We start from the raw sequence: 10,467 nt of genomic DNA, 5'->3' as shown, positions 1-10,467 counted from the left end.
GGGGGAGTGATTTCAAACTGAAAGAGGGGAATTTTATGTTAGGAATATGAGAAAGTTGTTCCCTGGCACGGTGGGCAGGCCCTGGCACAGGGTGCCCAGAGCAGCTGGGGCTGCCCCTGGATCCCTGGCAGTGCCCAGGGCCAGGCTGGACATTGGGGCTGGGGGCTCCTGGGACAGTGGGAGCTGGCCCTGCCATGGCAGGAGTGGCACTGGATGGGCTTTAAGGCCCCTTCCAACCCAAACTTTGATTCTCTGGAGTAGAGTGTGATTATGGGAAATGTGTTCTACTTTTTCCCTTTTCAGCCTTCCTACATGGAGTACAGGGATTCATTTGCCTCTTCACTGTGTGCTCTGGAAGGCTTCATTCCCTGATCCAACCTGCCCTTGTAGCCCTGCAGTTTTCCTTCTTGAGGGTTTCTATCTCTGCCGGAACTCCAGGCTTCTTTCACAGCAGCCATGGGCACCCTGAGTTTTCCAGGGCTCAACATTTGTACTTTGGGTGCAAGTTTTGATGTAGATGCTGTGTTGGACCAGCAGCAATTCCAATAATCCTCTGTATCCTAATGGAAGAGGGGCCCTCTCAGGACACCAGACCCAAGCTGGAAGATCTTGAGGAAGAATTCCATCATAATACAGAAAGAAAGATTCTGCTGTTGTGTTTCTCCACCAAAGCCACCACACAGCTCAATTCCTTTGGTGCTGGGCACCAACCCCAAGTGAAGTCCCAGCAGAAGTTCTCCTCCATGGGTTACATCACCAACGCTTCCCATAGCGCCGCGGCAGCTCCCAGACAGCCGCAGTTCTAAATGAAACCATCATCTGGAGGGAGCAGCTTGTGTTTCGCCTGTCAAAAAGGTGCTGCTAAGTAACTAATGTGGTCCAGCTCTTTTTAGGCCAGAGGGGTTGCCATGGTAACCCATTCGGATGGAGATAGATCGGCTTTTGAGTCATCATCAGAGCCGGCTTCGATAGTACCGGCATTGGATTGACAGCCAGAGCTGCACATTGTGTAGGTTGGCACGCCTCTGGACCAGAAGGTCCTGGAATTGCTGCTGGATGAGGCTTGTTCCCAAAAAAAAAAGTGCATCTCCCTGAGTTCTCCCTGATACTCTCTGGAATTGTGTTCCTTGGTGTTCACACTTGTGGTGAAGATCACGCTCCTGAGTATGAAAAGTTTCTTTTCCAGTTTAAAACATCAGGCAGGAATTTCTGGATATCAGGAGGAAATTTTTTTTTTTTCATGGAAATGATTGTTAAGTGTTGGAGGGGCTGCCCAGGGAGGTTTGGAGTCCCCATCCCTGGAGGTGTCCAAGGAAAACCTGGATGAGGCGCTCTGGGCTGGGGACAAAGTGGGCATCAAGCACAGGTTGGACTTGATGATTTTAGAGATCTTTTCCAACCTCAGTGATTCTGTGAAAATCCTTCCCCAAAACCATGGAGTTTTCTGGAGAAGAAGAAGTGTCCAGGAAAAAGGCTGTGTTAGTTATCCTAGGGAAAATGCATACTTGGAAGTTGTATCCCAGAAGTCCTCCTAAGACCACTTTCCATGATAAATACATTTATGGGAGTGCAGAAGAGTTCCTGTTAAAATCAGGCATTCTGAAGAATTGTGATTCTTTAAAACTTTTGTAAATCAAGTGCTACAATGTCAAGTATTTCCAACTGGGAGCTTCTCTACACCTCAATTTCCAATCTGGTTTCCCTGTGTTAGAAAATTAAAAAAAAAATGTTAATTTAATCATAAAGTTCCCCTCACATCCAAAAGGACCAGTACAATCCATGGCTCTTTAAAAAAAAATCTTTGGTTCTGCTGACTGTTAACATCATTGGATCCACACCTGTTCAATGGCCAGCTTTTGCTTCTCTGTCGGAATTCCTGGAAGAGTCAAAAACTGTCCTCAATTCCATTAAAATCAGCTCCTTCAGTGGCTCCTTCCCTTTTCAACACCAATTCCCTGCTCTCTTGTGCAGCAGCACTGGTGTCTTTGCTGGCCAAAATGAAAACTTGGTTCTTGCTCTCAGGAGAAAGCTCCTTGTGCAGCTTCCCCAGGGATTTTGTTCTTGAAATTCCTGACCATGATATCTGTGGTATCCTGACACAAATCCATTCAAGAAAGTTCTTAGAAGCATGTTCTGCTTGGTGTCCACTTGATGAACCTCCTGCTAGCTAAGAAAAAGAAATTGTGATGAATTTTAAATAAATTTTTCTAAAATTGTCACAGAGCTTCATTAGGCTAAGAAGTCATTCTTCAGTAGAAGCAGCAGTAGAAGCAGAAATGCTTTGTTGTCTTCCTTTTTCCCCTCCTAGTTCAAATTAAAGATGGAGAGAGACTTACTACAAGATCATGTAGTGATGGGACAAGGAGGAATGGCCTTAAGCTGACAAAGAGTAAATTTAAATTAGAGATTACAACAAAATACTGTGAGGATGATGAGGCCCTGGCACAGGTTGCCCAGAGGACTCCAGTGCTCAGTCCCTGCACAGAAAAGTTCTTCCTGATGTTCAGGTGAAACATCCCAAAACAGCCGAGCTTTTCCCAAAGTGAGAGATGGTTTAGTGAATAGCCAGGATCAACCTCTGCCAAGCCACCAGCTTCCAGAACTTCTGTGAATCTCTTTATTCACCACCTCTGCCCAAGGTGGGTCTGTCAGAGCACTGCAAGGAATAAAAAGCCATGACAAGAGCTGAGGGTCTAATCAAGGGGTGATGCACTCAGAATTAGTAACCCAGAATAAAGAGTTTGTATTTTCTGCTGTGCACATAAAGCAGAGGAGCTGTGTGTACCTCACCTGCCCATGAGGTGCATTTCAGCCCCAGTTCCCCACTGCCAGGCCCTGGAGCTGTTCTGTGGCATCACTAATGTAGGCTAATTGCCTACATTAGCCTAATCCTCTTTTGTAGGGCACCGTTTTTGGGGCCTGCATTTCCCCTCCGTGAGCTATTCCAGGGAACTGGCAATGCAAGGTCGGTGCTGACCTTCTGCTGAGATCCCTGCTGAAATTCCAGAGGGACCAGCCAGGCCTGCAGGGCCCAGTCCTGCCAGGATGGAGCTCCCAAAATAACTGCTGGGCAGGGCTGCACTCCCAGGGTGGGGATATCCCTGGAGCATTCCCAGGGCAGCTGAAACTCTGGAGAGGGCACAACACCACGGGCACCTGAGGGGGAAGCACCGTGGGCACCAGTCTGAAACTGCTGTGGGAAGGAAAACAGCACAAAAAGCATTTGGGGCTGGAGCTAGCCACCTCTGACATGGGTAAATCAGGCCCCAGTTCCCTCTGAGGAGTAAAGGGATGGAGGAGTTCTCCATCCCCATCCTTTTAAAGAAGTTTCAGGGCTCCCTCTTCCCTACTGGCAGTGACTCCCAGCTGCAGAACTGCCTGGGTGAGTTAAAAAACAACCATGGAGAAGTCCTGGATTTCAGGTGTCAGGACATCAGAAAACTTTGCAAAGGGTCCAGCACCTCAAAAACAAATCTGGGGCAGAATCATAGAATCTGGTTTGGGTTGGATGGGACCATAAAGGAGTGACAGAACAAGGGGGAATGGCTTCAAACTGACAGAAAGTAGGACTGGATGGGATTTGGGGAACAATTGCTGTGGATTGGGAAGGCCCTGGCACGGGTTTTCCAGGGAAGCTGTGGCTGCCCTGGGGCAGTTCCAGGTTGGACACTGGGGCTTGGAGCAGCTTGGGAGAGTGGGAACTGTCCCTGCCATGGCAGGGGTGACACTGGGTGATCCTTAAAATCCCTCCTAACCCAAACCACTCTGGGATCTATGATTCCCTGATATAAGGAATGATAAAAAAATGGGTTTAAACTGGGGACAATTGACAGGCATTGGTAGCATAATGGAAGATGTGTTGCTTGTTTAACTGGTATTTCATAAATAGTTAAATTGTTCCCCAAGAAACCTCTCAGGATTGAAATTGTCCAGTGGCCTTGGTAAAGTTGGCAAATCCATGGAGATGGAAAAGATTTCACTGAGCAGCAGCTGCACAAGAAACTCTCTGAGGCAGGGGTTGCACCAAACCCCTTCTCTGCTCTAACAGCATTGCCCATAAATCCTTTCCTTTCTGGACAATGAAATTACCTTAACTCCAGGTATTTGATATTTTTGTGGGCAGGGCCCATCAGGTTGATGAGTACAATTGAATTAGATGATGGTTTAGATAATGGTTTTAGATCTCTTTCCACTAAAATATCCTCTCCTCTCCTGAGTGTTCCCATCCTGGAGCAGGACTCACAACACTTGTGCTCCCAACACAGAAAGTTTCTCTCTTGCTTTATATAAAACCCAAAAGAAAAGCTGAAAAATCACCTCAATCCCATTGTTTTCCCCTCTTCCAACCTATGTGTAACAGCAAGTCTTTTCACAATAAAACCTCAACCAAATTTTGATATATTGACAGAGCAGTTTTTGAAAGGGATTACCTCAAATAGGTAAAACTGGACCCAAATTTCAGGCAGAACATAAAGACTTCCAGTTAAAAACTTAAAGAAATTAAAACAAATTAAAAGAAAACTTAATTAAAAGCATTGAGAAAATTCCAAGTAGCCAAATACACCTGTAGTAGCATAAATATTTTTAAAAATCAATATAATGTAACCTACTCTGGATATTTATTTCATTTATTCTGTTAGAATAAACTCTACTCCATTCTAGGTGTATGAGTATCACATGTAAATCTCATATTTGACACATAAAAGTCTCAATTAATACATTTCTGAAGAATTATATTAATTAAATAAATTTAATTAATTAGCACAAACTAATGTAATTTATATATATAAAAAACAAACTCAAATTTGCACAGGAACTTTATATTTGGGATGGACAGAACACACAGGGGCTTTTCCAATGTGAAACATCAGGAACAGAACACTTCCTGACCTTATTTTGGGGATTTGAGGATAGTTTGGGAGGTTTTGTGTGTGTCCAGAACATTCAGGCTGAGACAAACACTCAACTGATCCTTGTTTGTTTGTTTTCCATTGTTTGCAGGTTTGCCAAGCTTTAACTGCTTGGAAGAAGTTTTCTGTCCTGGGTGTTGCTTCAGGCTGATTTTTTATTCTTTAAACCTCCCCTATCTTTTTTTTTCTTTTTTTCATCTGTTTTAAGTGGAAGGAACAAGGAGAATTTGGGTTTGGTTTTTTTTTTGTTTTGTTTTTTGGAAGGGTAATATTTTGGTCAGGGAAATTTATAAGCAACTTCAAGATTCAAAGGCTGAAAACAGCAGCAAAAAAAATATTTCTTGCTTAGATTGTCACAAGAAAGAACTTTTTGTTGTCTTTTTTATGTTGCTTTTCAAGGCAGTTAAATTGGTATGTAATAAATTATAGTAAATACACCAACTCTGTGGTATTAATTTCTACCCAAATTCCAGATTCTGAGCATCACATTCTTAGCCAAAGGGACAATAACACAAGGTTTTATAGGCAACACAGATCTGTTCCAGGGGGAAAAAATTCCTTAAAAGTTACTTCCAAAGTGAGAAACTTTTCCAAGCATTTGCTGTTCCTTTTCCCAAGTGTCAAAAAGTCCAAACCCAGGGCTCTCTGCAGCAGCTTCCAGTTGTCCTTGAAGGCCATGGCTAAGGGTGTAAGGGAATGCAGGGATGAGAGGATTTTTCTCTGAAATTCTGTTTTTTGGAATTGGCTCGGAGTTGAGATCACAGAATTACAGGAACACAGAAATCACAGAATCCTGGAATGAGCTGGGTTGGAAGGGACCTCAAAGCCCATCCATTCCCACCCCTACCATGTCAGGGCCACCTCCCACTGTCCCAGGAGCTCCCAATGTCCAGCCTGGCCTTGGGCACTGCCAGGGATCCAGGGGCAGCCCCAGCTGCTCTGGCAATTCCATCCCAGCCCCTGCCCACCCTGCCAGGGAACAATCCCTGCCCAAGATGCCAAGATCCAGCCCTGCCCTCTGCCCCTGGCAGCCATTCCCTGGCTCCTGGCCCTGCATCCCTTGGGAATTATCTCTCTCCATCTCTTTCGTCAGCTCCTTCAGGTCCTGGAAGCCTTTTAAGATATCTGGAAAAGAACTGCACAGTATACAGAGAACTATGGATTTATACCAGGGCAGGTGTGCTACAATGTTCTCTGGTTTGTTCTTTATTTTGTGTTCTTAATTCCAAATATTTGATTTGTTTCTCTCAGTAAAAAGGAACATTGTGCCAATATTTTCATGGAAATATTAATCAGAACCCAAAGATCTCAGTTGTGAGTGGCAAAACAACTAAGAGCCTATCCTTATGGACACAGAATTTCCCCCTGTGTGAACTACTTTACTACATCAGATTTTATCTGCCAGTTTAGTATCCAGTCACTCACTCTTGCCAGATCTTTATCCAGTTCTCCAGCCAGCCCTTTAACTGCACCTCAGTTTGTCCTCTACCTTTCCTTTACCTGAATACCTCAATAGCTTCAGCAGTCTGTGGTGTCTCCCAGCTCAGCCCCTCTCCAGATCATTGAGGAATACATGAAGCAGCACCAGTCCCAGCACAGCTCCCTGCAGACTCCTCCTGTGATCTCCCCTTCTCTGAAAACTGACCTTTTTGTTCTGTTTTATTTCTCTTTCATCCTGACAGTTTTTGATCCATTCTTCTCTTGCTTCTTTTGCATAAAGGCTTTTTTTTAAAAAAAATTGTTTTCCACATGATGCTTTGTCTGGGAAGATCATTGTCCCAGGAAATCCTGGGAGCACTTAAACATGGATCTTCATGTTTGCCTTCCCCACCTGGTTAGTGTGGAACACACTGCAGGCAGTTCTTGGACAACATGGATTTGGGACAACATGGATTTCAACTCGAGTCTGTGTCCAGTTGTGGCTGGTGCAGGAGAGCCCTGGAGGGGCTGGAGCGTGTCCAGGGCAGGGAACGGAGCTGGGAAGGGGCTGGAGCCCCAGGAGGGGCTGAGGGAGCTGGGAAAGGGGCTGAGCCTGGAGCAAAGGAGGCTCAGGGGGCCCTTGTGGCTCTGCACAAGTCCCTGGCAGGAGGGGACAGCCGGGGGGGTCGGGCTCTGCTGCCAGGGAACAGGGACAGGAGGAGAGCTCAGGCCTCAGGCTGGGCCAGGGGAGGCTCAGGGTGGGCAGCAGCAGGAATTTGCCCATGGAAAGGGAGCTCAGGCCTTGGCAGGGGCTGCCCAGGGAGCTTTGCAGTGCCCATCCCTGGAGGTGTCACCTGGACGTGGCACTCAGGGCTCTGGGCTGGGGACAAGGTGGGGACAGGTCACAGCTGGGACTCCATGGGCTGGGAGGGCTCTTCCAGCCTCAGGAATTCTGGGATTCTGTGGAACTCTTGCACTGTAAACTCGGAGGCAAGAACAGAAATTTTAATTCCTTAATTCCATTCTCTGTGATTTTGCTTTCCCTGTGTGTTCCTTTAACACCCTGATGATCTTCGGGCCCTGCTCACTCTGCTCCTTACCCTGACAGAAAGGATTTGTTTTTTTGAGTCATTCCTCAAGCTCAGCTCAGAAATCACAGAACCATGGAATTGTTTGGGTTGGAAATGACTTTTAAGCCCATCCAGTGCCACCCCTGCTATGGGCAGGGTCACCTCCCACTGTCCCAAACTGCTCCAAGCCCTGTCCAGCCTTCTATGAAAATTCATTTCATACTGTCCCTTACTCCAATCCAAAATACTGAAAATATATCATTAAAAACACTATACCACTAAACATTTTTGGTTGGTGTCTCCTATCTATAATGTACCAGTGGAAAAATCTGTTTAAGCCACTGAGTTTTCTTCCTATTTGACAAAAAAAAAAAAAACTAAAAAATCTGTGTTCACTGCCTCAGGAAGCTGCAAGCACCTGAGCAGTCAGGGTGGAAATCTCCTGCCATTAACACACCTCACACAGCACCCCTGCTTACACACTCCTTACAACCAGGAGAAAGAGCTGAGCCATGAATTGTAATCTTACACTTGGAGTTTCAAAAGCTATTTATGTCACAGGAAAATGTAAACAGCTGAGGGTGTGGAGATCACTCACTGGTACCATTTTTTTTTCCTTTGGTCCCAAATCAATATTTAAAAAAATGAAATTTAAAAAATTCTGTTCCATTTTTCAGTCCCCTTTGAGGTCACTACAAAACTTTGCATTCACATGAATGTTGGGCACTGCAATTTTTGTTTAATACAGCTCTCAATGTTTTCAATATCTGGATAAATCCCAAATTGTTTTTCAAGGGCTCTCAGCACTCTAAGAGTCAGTCAATTTATACACATTAACTTTGCATGATTATTTTAATATTATTTGAAAATCCTTTTAACAAAACACTTTTTTTTTTTTTCACACTGTGTACTACAATTCATTGCTGCTGGCAGAATTTACAAGTTTTAGTTGGAATGTGCATTTATTTTGTATTTATTTGGGGTTTTATTCTCCATACCTGTATCCTGCCATAGGTTATCTTCCAAATTCCCAAACAATTCCTCCATATCCATCAGTTGTCACACACATGCCTGCAAAATTCACTATTTTGTAAAAAGGGTTTTTTTTTCACAACATTTTTAAAGATATCAACTTGCCCATCATCATTCAGAATCTCACAACATCCAGTAACAACCTTTTACTAGGAAAAATTACCTAATTAATACCTAATTATTTATTTCTTTAATTTCTTTTCTGATTCCTAAGTACTTTTTATTCAGGATATTCAGTCATTATTTTCTTTCCCTGCCAAATTCTTGCAATATATATATTTTTTTTTTTTATCTAAACCACTTGTTTTGTTTTATCCACTGTTTTTGTCATCTCTACACATTTCATTACATTATTTTCCTTATTTGCTAATTCTCCTGAGTGGCAAGTGAAGCTCAGTGCAATTTCCAGTCAGTTCAAGCCTTTTTTAAAGTATCTAATGACAGCTCCTCTGAGAGAATTCCCTTCAAAACTGTATTTTGGCTGGAAAATTAGTTCATTCTTAAATACCTTTAAAAATCCTTGACCAATATTATATTTTATGGAGTTATTTACTTTTACTGTACCTCTGTCAATTAAAACACTTTATTTAGACTTTTTTTCCTGGATGTTCCCCCAGCTTTGTTTCATCTCAATCAGCTTTTCTCACCTTCCTGTGTGAATAAATAAGTTTATTTTGCTGCCTTCTGTAGTATTTTCTCATTAGTTCTTTGAAGTCTTATATACTTTAAAGCATAATTTTTAATGAAAAGGAAATTTCTGTGCAGTGGGGAAACGTTTTAGAAAATATTGGTGAGATTTAATGTGTGTACAGTCCCTCTATGTGGTACAGAGATTTTAATTTCTTTTTTATTACCTTCCTCCTTTCAGGAACACCACCACTTGTGTGATGCAGTGCTGGGATTTGCTGATTTCTTCACCAAAAATAATGGATTTCAATTTACTTCCTGTTGTTCAGGGCATCACTTCATTCTTCTCCTCCCTCCTTGGTGTTAAAGAACAGCCTTTCCACACAGGTGCTCTGAAAAACAATTTGTCAGATGTGCTTATAGAAACCATGGAATCATCTCAAAATTGTCCAGCACATGAACCAGATTTGAAATTACTTTTTTATTAGACTTAATCATCTCTGAGCTCCTGAAAAGTGTAGCTTTTGTCATTGACTTTGTATAAACAGTAAAACTTCTCCCATTGAATTCCTTAAGTCAAATCCCTTCCAATCCAAACCATTCTGTGATTTTACATGACTGGCCTCAGAGCAAAGATTTCAAAACTAATTAAAAAAAAAACAAAACCAAAACCCAAACCAGAAAAACAGGTTCTGGGTAGCCAAAAAAAAAAAGTTTGGGTAGCCCCAGGTTCCCTATGGTTATTCCAAATGAGAAATGCTGTCATTCTGAACCAATTAATCCATACATTTCAGCTCTGGATTGAGGCAAAGATAGAAATGAGATTATTCTAAACAATTTAAATCTATTTGTTAAATGATGTCCCAGAAATAATCAGGTAGAAAAATGGAAGGGGTTTGGAACTGGATGATCTTAAAAGTCCCTTCCAACCAAGCCATTCCACGAGGATTCTGTGATAATGGGGAACATAAACAAATGTATGGATCATTCTAAATTCATCCAGTTTTCCCCCTTGCTTTCAGTTTAGGTTAATTTGTTATTTGAGTTCTTCTATTCAGTTCTGGCTCAGCAAAACTTGAAAACAACAAATGAAAAACCAGGTCAAGTTTGGATCAGGTTGACTCCACAAGTGGAGCTACATCCAAAATGGATTTGAGCAAAATCTGTAGCCTCCTACACAGTTCATTAATGATAAACTCAGGAATAATCAGACTACATTTATTTAATCCTTTTCTTGCAGCTGAACACAGCAATGCATGAACCAACAGCAGTAACAATTATAGAAATTGAGTGATTAAGAGCTGTCCAACTGCAGTAGCTATGACATTTGTACATGAATTCAGAGCTCCTCAATCCCAGAATCCTGGAATGGTTTGGGTTGGGACAGACCTCAGAGCCCACCCAGTGCC

General features: G+C 42.9%; 1 long non-coding RNA gene across 6 annotated transcripts in view; it reads right to left on the bottom strand.

Moving 5' to 3' along the window:
* Positions 1-1,320: 1,320 nt before the first annotated feature.
* Positions 1,321-10,467, bottom strand: part of LOC107216301 — a 16,277-nt gene continuing 7,130 nt past the window's right edge. For 3 of the 6 annotated variants that reach the window (XR_001518863.3, XR_001519115.3, XR_001519051.3), the window contains exons 3-5: positions 9,286-9,450; positions 8,398-8,470; positions 1,321-2,167 (exon numbers count right to left, since the gene is read on the bottom strand). This is a non-coding gene — a long non-coding RNA (uncharacterized LOC107216301). Of the gene's footprint in view, positions 2,168-8,356; positions 8,471-9,285; positions 9,451-10,467 lie in introns of those variants that run through there. The other 3 variants (XR_001518917.3, XR_001519159.3, XR_004499859.1) reach the window with 3 other exon arrangements.

Source organism: Parus major, chromosome 1 (assembly GCF_001522545.3).
Source record: "Parus major isolate Abel chromosome 1, Parus_major1.1, whole genome shotgun sequence".
Taxonomy (NCBI): Eukaryota; Metazoa; Chordata; class Aves; order Passeriformes; family Paridae; genus Parus; species Parus major.
The sequence above is the reverse complement of the archived record's forward strand: the minus strand, read 5'-3'. Positions and strand labels throughout refer to the sequence as shown.